At 39.4% G+C, this 15,109-nt stretch overlaps 1 protein-coding gene across 4 annotated transcripts in view; it reads right to left on the bottom strand.

Moving 5' to 3' along the window:
* sema6cb (semaphorin 6Cb) overlaps nt 1–15,109 on the bottom strand; it is a 147,248-nt gene that overhangs the window by 121,444 nt on the left and 10,695 nt on the right. For all 4 annotated transcript variants that reach the window (XM_026183764.2, XM_026183766.2, XM_026183767.2 and 1 more), the window contains exon 2: nt 6,394–6,481. The gene's annotated coding sequence lies outside the window, so the exon portion shown is untranslated. The remainder of the gene's footprint in view (nt 1–6,393; nt 6,482–15,109) is intronic.

Below are 15,109 nucleotides of genomic sequence, written 5' to 3'. Positions count from 1 at the left end.
AGAGGCTCTCGGATAAAGTGCCTCCTGCTCTGCAGCAGTTACGGCATGCTCTTCGCAGTAAAAAATATAATAATCTCATTGGAAGTTGAAAAGTTACATCTCCAAATCAAACAACTCTGCCCATCATTAACCCAGAAGACAACATAGCTGGTTATGTTTTGACCCTTTGAGTTCGTCTGTCCTCAGGGCATCAGTTTTAAACACTTTGGCAGCTGTGTAACAAAATGTCAATGCAAGCGTGCTGAAACATGTTAGTCACAAAGCTTCACAGCATGTAGTTGCAATCAAAATGCAGGTCAAGTTTGGAAGGTTGGTGTGGTTTGACCCACACAATAAAGGAGCCAGAAAGCAGGGAATCCACAGACCTCCTGGACAATACTCACTCTGTTACATGACTGTTTGCACTTTTGATGTTAACTAGGCGTGTAATAGTTTGTTACGCCTCCATATGATACATCTTTGACATTGTTTTAACCTTTATAATGTGGCTTGAATAAGAAGTTCACCTGGCCCAAGTGCATCTCTTGGAAGCAAATTATAAAATCACTTCATTTACTGTACCTGCAGGGTGGATGCCAATAAAACCTAAAGCTGTGTACTTGACATCCATGTGATCCCTCTCCATTTAATAATAATAATAATAATAATAATAATAATAATAATAATAATTTTTTTCTTTAACATAGAAGTACACATAAACTCAGATTGTTAAACTTTCCTGTAAGCACCAACCTTTGTTTCAAAGCCATCGGCCAGTGCTATCTGAGCTCAATATGCCAAAATTAAACCATTTAAACCTTAAAGCATATAAGAAAAAAACAAAAACACATTAAACTTTTCTGCTACGGTTCAGACCAAAGTAAGCAGATTGCAGGTCTTCTGCACCATGAGCATATTGATAGCATCTAAAATCCATTTAAAGTAAGCGGTACTAATGACATAAAATGAACGCAATGAAACTCCATAACAGCAGTTACTAAGGAAACCATGGTTAATTACATAATCCTCCTAGTTGAGCTAAAACTAACCAACCTTCATGAAGGGTTACCCCAGGGTGAAGCTTAGAAAAGCTTATTGACATCTCGCACCCGCTTGGTTAAAGGGGTGTGAATTAGATCTGACTGACGCAATATATATTGACTGCACACTTCCCTGAACACCAAAACAGGGAATCATGTAAAATTCTAACCCTGTGCCTCCTCCTCCCCAAGAGTCCACTTAAAGTAATTACCATGTTGATGGTGAATAGGGAGTACCAATAAACTTGCAATCCTGGTTCCTTGTAGTCAAGACCTTAAATAAAATAAGTTATTAAAGCCATGAAAATATTTTTTTAAAAGCTATATTTAAAAAGCCAGACAAAATCCAAATAAAGAAGGATACACAATGGCCTAAAGGGTTTGAGTAGCTTAAAGAAAGACGAAATACAGTGTGACCATTGACTCGGTTTTTTTCTTGGGTTGTTTTTAGCCAATATTTTCTTAAATTAAAGGACAGCTGGGATCAGCAGTCTACTGAAATACCAAGTAAGTCTGTAAGAAAGAAAAAAAAAAAAGAAAAAAAAAAGGGATTTACAAGCCATTTTGAGTAATTTCTATCAAGACTTATGTAAAACTACTTAAAACTGATTTCTGACATTGGCAAATAAGAATTGGAATTATTTTAAAAGTATATCCTTGAAGTGTGTCTTTCATTTTTCTCAATTTCATTATATTAATCTATTCCAAGTAGTAAAAAAGCATTTTTAAACACAAACTGAGACATTATGGCTTCAAGGATGCAAAGAGCTTTGTTGCCACGAGATGTGTGTCGCAACACACATGCAAACTCACATGCAAATTAAGTTCCCGTCTGACTTTTCAGAGTGAACATGCGTAGTGCTTGTCAACACATCACAAAGCCAACTACACACTACTACACAAAATTTCAATAGCAGACATTTTTCTTCATCTGGAATGATCTCACTCTAATCTCTCTGTCATCTGAGAATTTAACAAAGGATCAGCATTCAAAGGCATTTCCAGCAAATTAGACAATTTGCCAGCAGAATAAAGAGTAATGGACAAAAAAAAAAAAAAACTGGCACAAAACATCAGTGCTGAAGCTCTAACAAAGACTAGTCTAATGACAGAACCAAAATCTTGAGCACCTGTGAGTCCAACTGGGCAATGCTAAATTGATGACAACCTGATAAGACTCGGCCAACATAAAAGGAACGCGTAGAGAAAAGAGTTCAAAATCTATTGATCTTTCAAAGTAAACACACTTTCTAAAATAATAGGGAAAAAAATACCACTTCCCTTTTCGTTGTGCATTTTGGCAGTAGTTCTTACAAAAGTTAAAAAAAACCCTAACATGATTGATTTTCTAAAGAGGTAAAAGCATACATAAGCTTTTAGTGTTTTTATCACGAATCTTGCATCATTTGTGTGTCTATTATTACTTTGCATGTTGGTGCCCCACATTGTTGCATAAGGGTATTGTTTTTTCTTTTTATATAGAAATCATAATCCAAAAAAGCCACCACCTCTAAGGTCTTGTCTTTACGATCAACAAAGTCTCTCCTTTGAGACCACAAATTCTTCAGTGTCACCTCATAAACAGCAAAAGAAATAGCTGAGGTGAACCCCTTGCAGTCTTTGCTTGCGGTGGACCCAATTTTCTCCCACCTCCTCTAGTCCCTGTATCCTTGTAACTTTGAAGTCCAGCCAGCTTTGAAAAAGGCTGCAATCTCCCTGCCATGACCAGGCAGAGGATTAGCCAAGCCCTGCAGGACCGAGTGGAAAGAGGACGAAAGAGGGCTGGAGGAGGAGAAACGCCATTTTCCACAACGGTTGTATATGTGCAAGCAGCTCTCCCTCCAGCCAGAGCCGTGGGGGATTAGCAAGCTACTAAGGAAGCAGAAAACAGACCTCCAAGCCCCCTTTTTCATGACTTCCACAGAAACCAATTTACAGCAGAGAACTGGGGGAGGCCGCTAATTCTCCCCATAACCGCCTCCTGCTTCAACTCAAAATCCTTGTTGTGTCACTCACAAAAATCTGCTTTTGTGAAACTGCAAACATTTTCAGAATACCAAACTCAAGGAAGCACGCATCTACAAAGGATTCAATTATTGATATGGGAACTTCATTGACTCAAAAGTAACATTTCAATGTTCACAGAGCAGGGGAAAATAAGCAGTTAAGCTCCTAATCTCACCATCACACTTGATACGATCGGTCACGGTCACCCTGGAAAGTTTGTTTTCCTATTGTGAGGCAAAACAAAAGAGATTACTCATCTTTTATCCATATTAAGTGGTAATATTTGTCTGCACTTTGAGCTTGTACATTTGCAAGTTGTGCATTCATTGTATCACAAACAAAATGCATTAAAAGCAGACCGTATTGTGCAGTGTGCTAAGTACGTGTCTAAATGTGTCACAGTGAGCTAATGACAAAAGCGTGCATTTCAGAGGAACTTAGCAAAGAGGTCAGGACATTTCCTCTACGAGCGGAGGAATTCAAAAAGACTATCAAGCATTCACCAGTTACGGTACAACAACAAACACATTACCAGCACCTCATCGAACTTAGTAAATCTACAGGATCTCAGGATATAATACAGCAGCAAGTAACAGCAGCATAGCTTAAAAGAAGCAACAATGAGCCTTGGTTTAAAAGAAAAGGCAGATCCATATACTGCTGCTTTCCCATCAGCGCTTTTCAAGTAATGGGGTCTTTTGTCTTATCTGTGACTGAAAGGAGCTTGAGGACTTTGGCCTTCATCCCTTTGTTGTTACAGAGTCTCTTGTGGAAACGGCGGATTGGCCCATAGGCGTGGGTGCGTGAGGAAGAGCTAGGCGGCCATGCAAGCACATCAGACTTGAGCGGTCTTAATAAAGCTTCCCTCTATCCACCCCTGAGATCTCCTCACCCCAATTATTCGCCTGACACCTCTACCCTCCTCCATCTCCTCTTATTTCTCACAGCAACCCCCCCACCCTCAGCTCACCATCCAGTTCCCAGCTCTGATCAAGGCTGTCCCTTTGCTGTGCTCAAAGCCCCAGAGGCCTGTACAATATCGGGCTGCTGGTGGCGTTTGCTTCACAGTCTGCTGCTTGAATTGCATCAGGAGTGTGTCTCTTCTAGTATTGACATAAAATCACTACTGTTCAGCCAGCAACAGTGGAAAGTTCACTCCAAATTTAAAATAAAGTTCCACGATCCAGAGAGAATCAAGAAGACATGACCAAATAAGATATTCTCACAGAAACCTTTAAACACTGGGTTTAAGAATGTGCATGCTGACACCTGATACTTCCCAGTGTTTAGAGAGCCCAACATTGTACAGTGAAGCAAAGATGAACAAGACTCTTAACTTATGTTTACATTCAGTTTCTTTGTCTATTATTAACTGGCATGAATAACAGTAAAAGTAAACTATGGAAAATAGCATACATAAGTCCATCATGCATCTGTATTCACACATACAATGCAGTTCAGTACTTTTCTAGACATTTTCTGATGCTGGTGCAAACATCCAAAACAGTTTGCTGGAACATTAAATACATTAAATGGTCTTTATGCAGAGAGTTGCATAGTACAAAGTCTGTGTGTTGTACGATTTGCACTAATGCAGGAACAGCATGGTTAATAGTTCAGCAAATTCACAGCCAGCTAGTGGTTACCTCCTGCAGACTCTGCCGAGGCAGCACCCTTGCCTGACAAAAACTCCTGCTGTGGGTCCTGAAGTGCAAAAGGGCAATTGTGCACAGTGTGCTGACCTTTTTCTTCCAAAAATGTATGCAGTACATGTGTGAAAATGACTATGAACTGAAACCTGAGTAATTTTACCTCCCTGCAACATCAGATCTTACTCTTAGGGTTGCTAGAAAAGTTTTTCAACGTAAAGCTGCACAACTAAGTGAGTGCCTCGTGTGTCTAATAATCCCTCAACAGTGTGAGCTAAAAAATAAACCGGATGTGCACAAAAACTTCAGCTCACCGCAAAGAAAATTAGGAGCATAAATGATGACATGCTAATAGAACAAAGAACATAACAACGAGTCTAAAAACCAAAACAGCTCATGAGAAGACCACAACAAAACACTCCCATTTCTTTGCTGTTCTGTCTGCCATTTTTGAGACATTTTATGCTTTTACCTTCAGATGCCTTCAAGGTCACAGCAGGGCTACATCTGGCCAGCCATCTGTCTCCAGCCTTCCCATGAGGCATCCTGTCATCGGCACTCCTTGGCCCTGTCCTCTACTGTCCACATTCAAGCTCACAAGGGAAATGCTTGGCCAGACACAATAGCTTTTCAGTGATGCTACAAGTTTCTGATGCATTTGTTCAGTTGTTCTCCCCATTGACTACCTGTCTACCTGACAACAGAGCTCACAGCACCAGAAAACATTGACATGGTCAACACCAGACATGTGCCAATTTGCAATTATCGAGTATCGATGAATGAAGAGACTTTGGACATTTTTCCCCCTGAGGACATTAAGTAACAGTGATGATGAGCACTCTAAATCAACATAAGGAACCAAAACTTCTTGATTTAAAGTAGCCATTTCCCATCTGTCCATTCTAACAAATGCGCTGTGCAATCTGACAAACTCTACATTTTCATTTTCTGGCAATGTAGGCAAACAGTCCCATATGTCATCAAATTCAACAACTGCCATTAACAGAGCTTCACCAAATTCAAACCAGTGAGAGCAAAAACAGAAATATAGAAATCTTGACCACTCAAGCAATTTTGACAACTTGCAAACTCAAACCATCAGCTCAGTCCGTCACACTTTCTACGTATCACTGTAATATGTGGTTCTTATGCACGCTCTGACTAAATCAGTGGTTCTCTAAATTTATGAATGCCCCCTATTTCGAAAACAAAAAAAGTTCATGCTCAACACCTCACAATTTATGTGATTTGCAAGAAAAAAAATTATATTTTAATTGAATAAAGGAATACTATCAGCAAAGTCTTTACCTAAAAATAGCATATTCATTCAGTTGCTTAGCCCACCAGTTAAAAACCAGTGGACTAAATTAAGTTTGTCCTTGGATAATGCTGTATGGCAAATGTGTTAAAGCTGGTTCCTTACCTTTGATTAAATTAATTAGATAGATACAGTGCTGTATGTTCAATCACCTATTTTTTAAAAAAAAAGCAGCAGTAGCAGTGTTTCCATAGACCATCCATTAATTAAGTATCCTCTGTAGATGCCTCATGAAAGTAGAACTTTCACTGTCACATATATTCAGTTCAATCTAAATACTGCATTTGAAAGATCAGTGAATAGTGACGCCGTGCCTCATCAAATCAAATCTTATTTAACTTTTAATTACATTGGATCCATTTAGAAAGTCACACTTTTAGAAAGAAGCGGCAAAGCTTACCTTAACTTTTCAAACACTCTGCTGAATCCAGTGATCCACCAAACAGGTAACTAGACCAGCTTGGTACACACTCCAGCTGTCAGTGAATCTGTGAATGAAAAATAGGAGATGCCTCTTAGATCTGTGTACATCTCAGACATAATGCAGGACAGCTTACGGTGATGCTGCCTAAGCCTTGAAAAACAGTCATAGTAGTCATGTTGTATTCTCCATCACAAATCTCTAAAACTCCAAAGTATAGATAACAATGACAAGTATCCATTGCTGGGTGTCCTATTCACTTTCATCAGAAAAATGCCAGAATGTGAAATGAAAATGTGAATCAACTTGCTTTGAACTCTGAGGAAAAGATGTTGCTGGAAATGCTGTTCGCATGACAACAGGTTGCTTTTGCAATAAGTGAACAAAATCTTTTGACAAATCCAAGAGCCCAAACTTGCCAAATCTGATGATGGCATCTCAGCTCACAATCTGCTCTGGCAGTCTGCTCCCAGAAAAAACGTCTTCACCTTGCCAGTGCACAAACCTAAACAGAGCTTCATACAGCCTGATATTACCAAAAAAAAATAAAAAATTCCATCTGAGCTGAAAGCTGAAATGTAAAATGTGAAATTCTGAGTCACTGATGCATAAAAGTTGACAAGTGATTATCTTTCTTTTAGAAGGATGTAGTTCCTGATCCTATAGCAAAAGTATTTAATTTGCTTTATCATATAGCCATAGGGAGTATGTAGAGTCTCAATTATTAAACCAGCAATAACTATTAAGCATTTTTGTGAAATACTGTGTAATATAATGACCTAGTTGGATCTCCACCTGTCCCAATATTAATTCAGACAAATGGTGATGACTGAGGTTTAGACCTTTACACCCTGCAAATTTCAAGTAGCAGAGCCCAGAAAGACTTGCAGAGGCAGCATCCTCTGGATTAGCAAACACTCCAGCTGGCAGCCACATGCTGATGATGGTTCAGTTAAGGTTAAGGCATAGCCAGCTCGCCAGCATATTTTCTTCTCTCTCAAGTTCTCACTGTTTTGACAAAAGGACCACAAGTCCCAAATGGAAAGTAGAACTGCTGTGCATCAGTAACAGCCTATACCAGCTATTGTGACACCATTGGGCGTGCGGTCATTATTTTCTTGCATCAGTGGTATGTTGACAATAAGGATCTGTGTTTGGTATTTGTTGGAACTTACAATACTGTCTGAGAAAAAACACAAAACTTCAAAAGGAAGATAAGGGCTTGTGGAAAACAAATTCCTTTGCCTGAGCTACAAAGCTATCTCTGGTGCACTTTCAAGACTTTAAATTGCCCCTAAATGCATCTAGAAGATTTCAGTACTGTGTTCTTGTGTTTTTACCAGAACTAAGGAAGATTTAAATACCATACATCAGGCCATCTGGTAGATTCGTGCAACGTGTCTAGAAATAGGGGGGCAATTGCCACAAAATATACAACTCAGTATTGTGTGGCAATTGCTACATAAATATATAAAATATCAAACATATTACCTAAGGTTGCAAACGGTTTAAATTGCATTTTCAATACTGACAAAAAAAAATCAAAAAATAAGCCCTGACATTAAAGAGAGATTTTTCTTCTTAGTGTTATATTAATCTGTCCTGAGCGTGTGACGAGCATGAAAGAAAATCCCTGATCATTAGAACTTTGGACTAGTCTGGGCTCACACTCAGCTCTTAATAAAACCCATAAACTAGATCCTTCTAATAGAATAATTTCAAAACCACAACTGGGAGCTACAGCTGAAGGAGTAATCAAATTGATGCCTCATCTCTGTACTGGATGTTTAACTTGTTTTCTTATTTGCTTGCTTTTGCAAATTCAAGCTTTTAGTCATTTCAGTATAAAGAATCAATTACGGTTATATCGACTCCTCCAAGCTCATGCCTGGGGAACGACTTTTCAAGTGACCAAAGTAAAGAAATGCACCACAATGAGACTGGAGATGACACTATCATTTCTCAGTTCCAATGAACAAAACACACCACATGCACATTTTTTCAGATCAATGGTGGGGAGGAGTGATTAGCAGTTCTTAATTACTATTTAATTATACTAAAAAGCACAAACTTTCAGGTTGCACGGAAAGCAAAAAGCCTCAGTGTGAACGCTCACATCTTCTCTAACTCTCAGCCTTTGGTTAATCATCCGAGTTCGCTGTAGGAATATTTATTCGCTTTTTTATTCACTTTTCATATCACTCCAGAGTGTATGATCTGGGCTGTGACAATTCGTGTGATGACTCAAAGCTGAAAGCCACTAAAATATTTAGGCCAATCACACATTGAACTTATTCTCACCTTATTTTTAAACTAATATTTTAGTTGGTTTTTTTTTTGTTTTTTTTAAATACACAAGCTCTTGTCAATAAGGCCGTTTTACAACTAATTTACACAGACATTAACAACATGATCAACCAAAATCATAACAATGGGTAAGATTATTTTTTTAGTTGAACAATTGACAACATTGTTAAATGTGTTCACTTACTAGTAGTTCAGTAAAAGGACACAAGGACATGTTGTGCTGCTTCCTCAAGCAGAAACAAGCCAACTTCAAATATCAAATCCACCCTGATGGGGGAAACTCGGGTTTAAAGGGTTTCCCATCAGTACAAGGGATCATGAGGTTTTATAGTGATGATGAGTGCCATGTTTCAGTCTTATTTGTGACCTTTCTTTTTCACTTGAGGAGATGGGAGACATTTAAATGGCATTGTCCCACTGCAGATACTCTATAAGGATGAACTTTTTAGTAATCATAATCACAGTTCTGTGCATTATTCTGCTCTCCCTGTGCTAGTCATTTTAACAGATCAAATTCAGTTTATGGTAAACAAAGTCAGTGAAAACTTTCTGAAGTTTACAGTAATTGAAGGGCTCATTTTATCATGCCTTTGATTTTGTTTATTGTTTATTCCAACTTTAGCATTGTTGCCATATTCTGGTTAGTGTTTACCAGAACATGGTTACTGAAAGGAATGATTAATTACTCGTCTGGCTGTGAAAATAAAGAAAATTGTTCAGCCTTTTAGGTGACTGTCAAGCACTTTGAACACCGCTAATTGAATGACTGATATAACGGTCAATGGCCACTTCAGTTGTGCAATTTTGAACAACTAATAAATCTATCAGAGGAACTAGGGAGTGTTGCCTCGTCCATCTTCTACCAAATGGCAAACAGACCACACTCCTGCCCTTTCCTCACTCAGCTGCCTATTAAAAGGGAAACATGTGGTCTAGTGTCTTGTTTCAGGGAAAGTGAAAACATACGCCCGCTGAGGTACACAGTTGAGCAGAGGAGTTGCGCATGTTGTGACAAAGAGTGGCTTTTCCCTTCCCTTGTACCGCATTCTCTCACTGCGAATCGCCACATGGGGTAAGGGTAAGTGGTTTGACCAGTCCCTGCAATCACTAGGCAAGGCCCCCTACCTTGATAGCCATTCAAGGAAATCAATCAGTATTCAGGTCATGAAATGGGGATGCCCCCTTAACACACAACCTCTGACCCATGCAGGGTTCTACTCCGAGAGCGTGACAGGGATTTGTGCTGCCAGTGTCTGCTGCGTGTCCGACACTAACAAAGTCCTTGTGTTGAAGGGAGGAGCGTGGCCTGACCCTGTCCACCTCTGACACAATAATTCCAGCTGAGGAGTTCAAGGTGGCCTGACCTGCAGCTGAACCGGTCTATGGAAACATGGCTACAAGCTCTAGCTGAGCCTTTTCCTCAATCCCCTAGAGTTCCATGGAGAAACAAGGGGTGTGCTCGGGTTTCGCGAGCAATGCCGTAGCGTAAATCGCCACATTTATTCCTTCATATTTTACTTAATATCTGAACAGTTGGAAAGCCTTCTTTCTGTCATGGGAAGTACATGGGGGGCAGAATTAGCATAACGTAATTACACTGGGGAACGATCCAGGCTCCAAGGAGCAAGACATAACCTGTAATTTACCATAGTGCTCCCTATGCAATTGACAGTCAGGCTATGATATTGGAGATAAATGTCGAAATTTGGGCTGTTAGCTTAACTGATGGTGCATTCAGTATGATAATAACCACGGTCTTGCACACAGTGAGCCTGACGAGCAGTCCTGCAATAGCTCTTCACCACTTTTCCTCCCCTCCATGGGGGTATTATCATGCTAATCTAAAAGACAAGAAAAAATACATTTCAGTGAACAATGATATATAATAATAGGAAGCAGGGATCTCTGAAACAGTGAGGAGACAAAAGAAGGTATTTTCACCCTGCTCCGCTAAGCATTGTAAAGGGCTGACAAATGGACACAGATATTATGCTGGCTGGTTAATTAAAAGAACATAGTCTAATTAAAAAGATCTTCCTTGTGAATAGACTGCCGTCTATGGAGTTACTGACCTCTGTCTCCTGCACATGTTAGGCATAGGCCAGTCAGTAGCTCTCTTCTTTCACAGATTTAATTTTCAAATCAGAGGGGTTTTGACTGACGAGCGGCAAACACAGTAGTACGCTGCAGGAAGTGCACTAGATCTCGGTTGGGGTGCTGGTACTTGATAAACGGCTTTGAATTGCTATTATATAGTCAATAAAACTTGCACATGACATTTGATTTAATTCCCCATCTTTCGTGCAGAACTTTTTCACAAAAAGGTCAATATATCGAGTTTTTCAGTTAGTACAAATTTGAAATGTGTTCAAAGACAGTTTGACATGCACACACGACTATGCCTTAAAGTTATTCTGCTATTTTTTTTAATGACTTGAATTGTTAGAGAGCAATGTTTCTGGAACATACAGTACTGTCTTTATGTTTTGCTCAAAAATTGGAAAAATAGATTGATTTACTGAAATGTGCAATGTGAGTTTGTACAATTCTAACAAGCCTGAAAGTGAAAAATGTGGTAAGACCACCTTTATTCTTCAACATAGCCTGAACCCTTGTAGGCAAACTTTTTTTTAATCATTTCTTTAAGTAGTCTTCAGGAACAGTTCAGCCTTTTCTCCCAGTTTTCCTTAAGAATGGCTTTTTGACAGCCACACTTTCACTGATGTCATTTCTGATGCCAGTTCGAATGGCGTGCATGTGTGTCATTATCTCTGGCATTTTTCATAGATTCAACTAAAGAAATAGGAACAAATTATGCATTTATGTCCCAGGCAGTAAAGTGCTACTAAAGTGCCTAAAGATACAATTTAAAAAGTTTTCTGGTATGGGTAGACAACACTGGTCCATCCCTTGAGTTAGGTGCCTTTTATATGCTTGATGATTCATAGGTCAGAGTCAAGTGTTTCTGAAAGATCTTTAGAAATCGAAGAGATCTACTTCTCAAGACGCTTTGGAAAAGAAATTACAAAAAAGACACTTATGGCAAAAATATTTTTAAAAAAGAAACAAACAATAAAAACCATTATATATGGCATAGCACTTTACTTTCACTGGAAGAAGTTGGTTGTTTTATCACAAAACAGACACCAAGCCTAATGTTTGCACTCTTTTATTGTGTCAATATATGTTACACACCCCAAACCCCATGCATGTGACAATAATTCTGCATTAGTCCATTTTGTTTTACCTGCTTGTATGAGACAGATAAGTAGGTAGGAAAAAAACAACAACTACTATTTGCAGCATCCCACCTTTGCCTCCAGGCTGACACAGAACTTTACACTTCAACACCACTAAAGCGCCCGTTAGCAGTTATTGTATATCTTCACACAGACACTGCAAACATTAACAGTAACTGTAAAACTAATAGCAATTACCCCTTTGGCACATCAGCCATCTGTTAAGTTATCATTAAGGTGGGGGATAGTACAAAAAATGATGACAGTAATGTTGGAACTAGAAAGCAAATGTTGAGTCCTGCGTGTCTGTAAAGTCAACAGGCAGTGTTAATTTATATCACAGCTATTTGCAAGCTTTCTGAAGCTGAGATAAGCCCACTAGCAACTAGACAAGAGCGGCACCCTACTTTACCAACTCTGATCAGCAACAAAATTCTGACAACAGAAACATAGCACAGTCAGACAATCTGGTATCAAAGTCATACTGAGTATTTCCTGGGTATTGATATCAAATGTGAAATTCTACTATTGTCACAATCCTAGTAGAAAGGGTTTGATACTTAGTAATCCAGGAGAAATATCGCCAACTCAGTGGCACTTTTAAACTCATTTAAATTCCATTGACAAAAACTATCCTGTGAGATCAAACCTTATTTTTCCAGAAGGATCTGACAGCTGCTGGTGGACAGAGTTGCACTGTAAAAGGTTGACCCACGTCAAACCTACTTGGGTCTAAATGACTAAAATCTTAAAACCAAACAAAAGAAAACTATGAGACACTGCAATTTGAACAGCCCTTCCTCTTAATCTTGCCATATTGTGGAAACTTGGTATTTGATAACTTCATGGCCCACAAACGAGTAAGAATCCAGGGTGCCTCACACAGAGGGGAAGCCCCCTCGTTTTTTTTTTTGTTTTTTTTTAAAGAACCCACATATTTCATAGTTGAATAACGAGAAATAGTGTTTGTTTAGTGATTGTGCAAAAAAAATACAGCTCAACTGAAATACACTTAAGTGTACATAATAAGGTTTGTAGCTCATAGAACTGTTCTTTCTTTTCCATAAGGCTGCAAAATTGACACCTAATAATGATAATTTTAACAAAGCTGTATAAACCTGCTTCAGAGCAGCATAAACACTCGTACCATGTCTTTCTGTCCAAGTTATAAAACTGGGCTTGATTCTCCTGGCACCTGTAGCTACAGGCCAACACTAATGCAGACTGTCTGTGTTTAGCTGGAGGGCTACTGTCAGCCTCAGATATGGCCCTGAGAGTGAAAGTGTAGGTGTTGCCCCCCCCCTCTCATTCCTTTCACCCAGCTGCATGTCATTGACTTGTGACATTAAAGCAAAAGTGTGGTCTGCTGGTTTGTTTACCCTCAGCTGGCTTTCATGCCATCAGTCACTAAAAACTGCCCCTCAGGGAGAGACGATGGAAGCCGGGAGGACAGAGAGGGAGGCAATGAAGACAGCTCAAACAAGGTTTCATTCGCTGGAAATTGGAAGTTGCTCATGTGGTTGAGTGGGTGTGTTTTGTTGTGTTTGTGTGTCTCTTGGTGGAAATAAGTTTACAGCCTCAGAGTAAATTAATGAACATGTTTTTAAATCCCGGCACAGTCATCCACATCACTGTGGAGCGCGCGCGCGCGCGCGCACACACACACACACACACACACGCACATGCACGCGCGCGCGCACACACGCACGCCAAAATTATCATGTGCAATTACTCTAAGATTGTTTTTATGTTCGGGGAATTATAGTTTGACTAACATAATTTTTTGACAAGCAACATGACCTTTTCCTTCACCAGTGGATATCCAAAATTCAATAACACAGCTGCAAATTGACATAATTGATGGTTATTTTATATTTTATTTATATATGCTCAAGTAAGAAGATTCAACCTTTGTTTCCATTTGCTTTCTTATTTAGTCACACTCACTATAACCCAATTATAAATGTGTCATGTATGCAAGATGCTTTTTTTGTAATGCAAAAAGAAGAAAGATGAACAGCTCACAATCTGAGATAACACATGAAGCATGATGCAAGAAATGTTAACTTGGTGCTCAAATGATCCTCTGCTTATTTGATTAGGGAATAAGCAGCAATTAAGTTGAATTCAATTTAATCTATTGCAAAATCAAAATAAAAGTAATTTCCGTGCATTTACTGAGGTCAAGACTAGGGATGGGTACCGGTTCTGACATAAACTGTAGTAACCAGACCGAAAAGCAGCGCACATTTCGGTGCTTTATTTTTCCTAAGCTGTGATACATTTTAGATTCTAGCCAATCATTTTACGTTTCCGAGGATAGTAGGCGGGTCTAGGTACGTACGTTCTCTTATGCAGAGCTACAGATTAAAATGCCCAAGGCGAAGCGGTCAAAAGTCTGGCTGTACTTCACAGCAAAAGATGCAAACTCAGCAGCCTGCAACAAGTGCTTTAAGCTGATACTGTCAAAGGAGGTAACACCTCAAATCCGATGAAACACCTGGCGACGCATAGCGTTTTTTTTAAAAGCCGAGAAATGCGCCGTATTTGATAGCTTGCTGCAAGACCTCACACCGTGCACATCTACTGCGGGTGGGTTGCCAGTTATCGGACCCGGAGCAACATCCCCCAAAGACCCGAAGAATAGAGTCCTGGCCCCTAGCCCTGCCAGTGTAGCAGAAATGAATGACGGGTGATGGTGGCAGCAGCCGTTCTTCTCTGCGTGAGTAGCTTAATGTTGTTCGTGTGTAATTTACGTTGAGTAGGCTAACCACGTTATTACATTAATGCATGTAAGGTGAACTAGCAAACACCATCATAGCTACATGCAGCTGTCTTCTTGTTTGATGGCAGATGCTCCCTTCACCCTGGCCAAAAAGGCTAAAATGACCAAAGAAAAAGTGGAAAACAGTTAAACATGAGAGGTTTTGGACAAAGTTTGTGTTTTTTCCATTGATTAAGCACTGCTTCCAGCCAAGAGTGATACCATATATGCCCCATAGCTGCAGAAAAGGCTAACATTGTTACCTTTTTACAAAAAAAAACAAACAAACAAAAAAAAACAAAAAAACAAAACAGCTGAACATGAGAGGTTTTTGGACAAAGTTTGTGTTCTCCATTCTTTAAGCACCGGTTTGAGCACCATTTCA

This window comes from Astatotilapia calliptera, chromosome 11, assembly GCF_964374335.1.
Source record: "Astatotilapia calliptera chromosome 11, fAstCal68.1, whole genome shotgun sequence".
In the NCBI taxonomy this organism is placed as follows: Eukaryota; Metazoa; Chordata; class Actinopteri; order Cichliformes; family Cichlidae; genus Astatotilapia; species Astatotilapia calliptera.
This window is presented reverse-complemented; position numbering and strand designations above follow the sequence as displayed.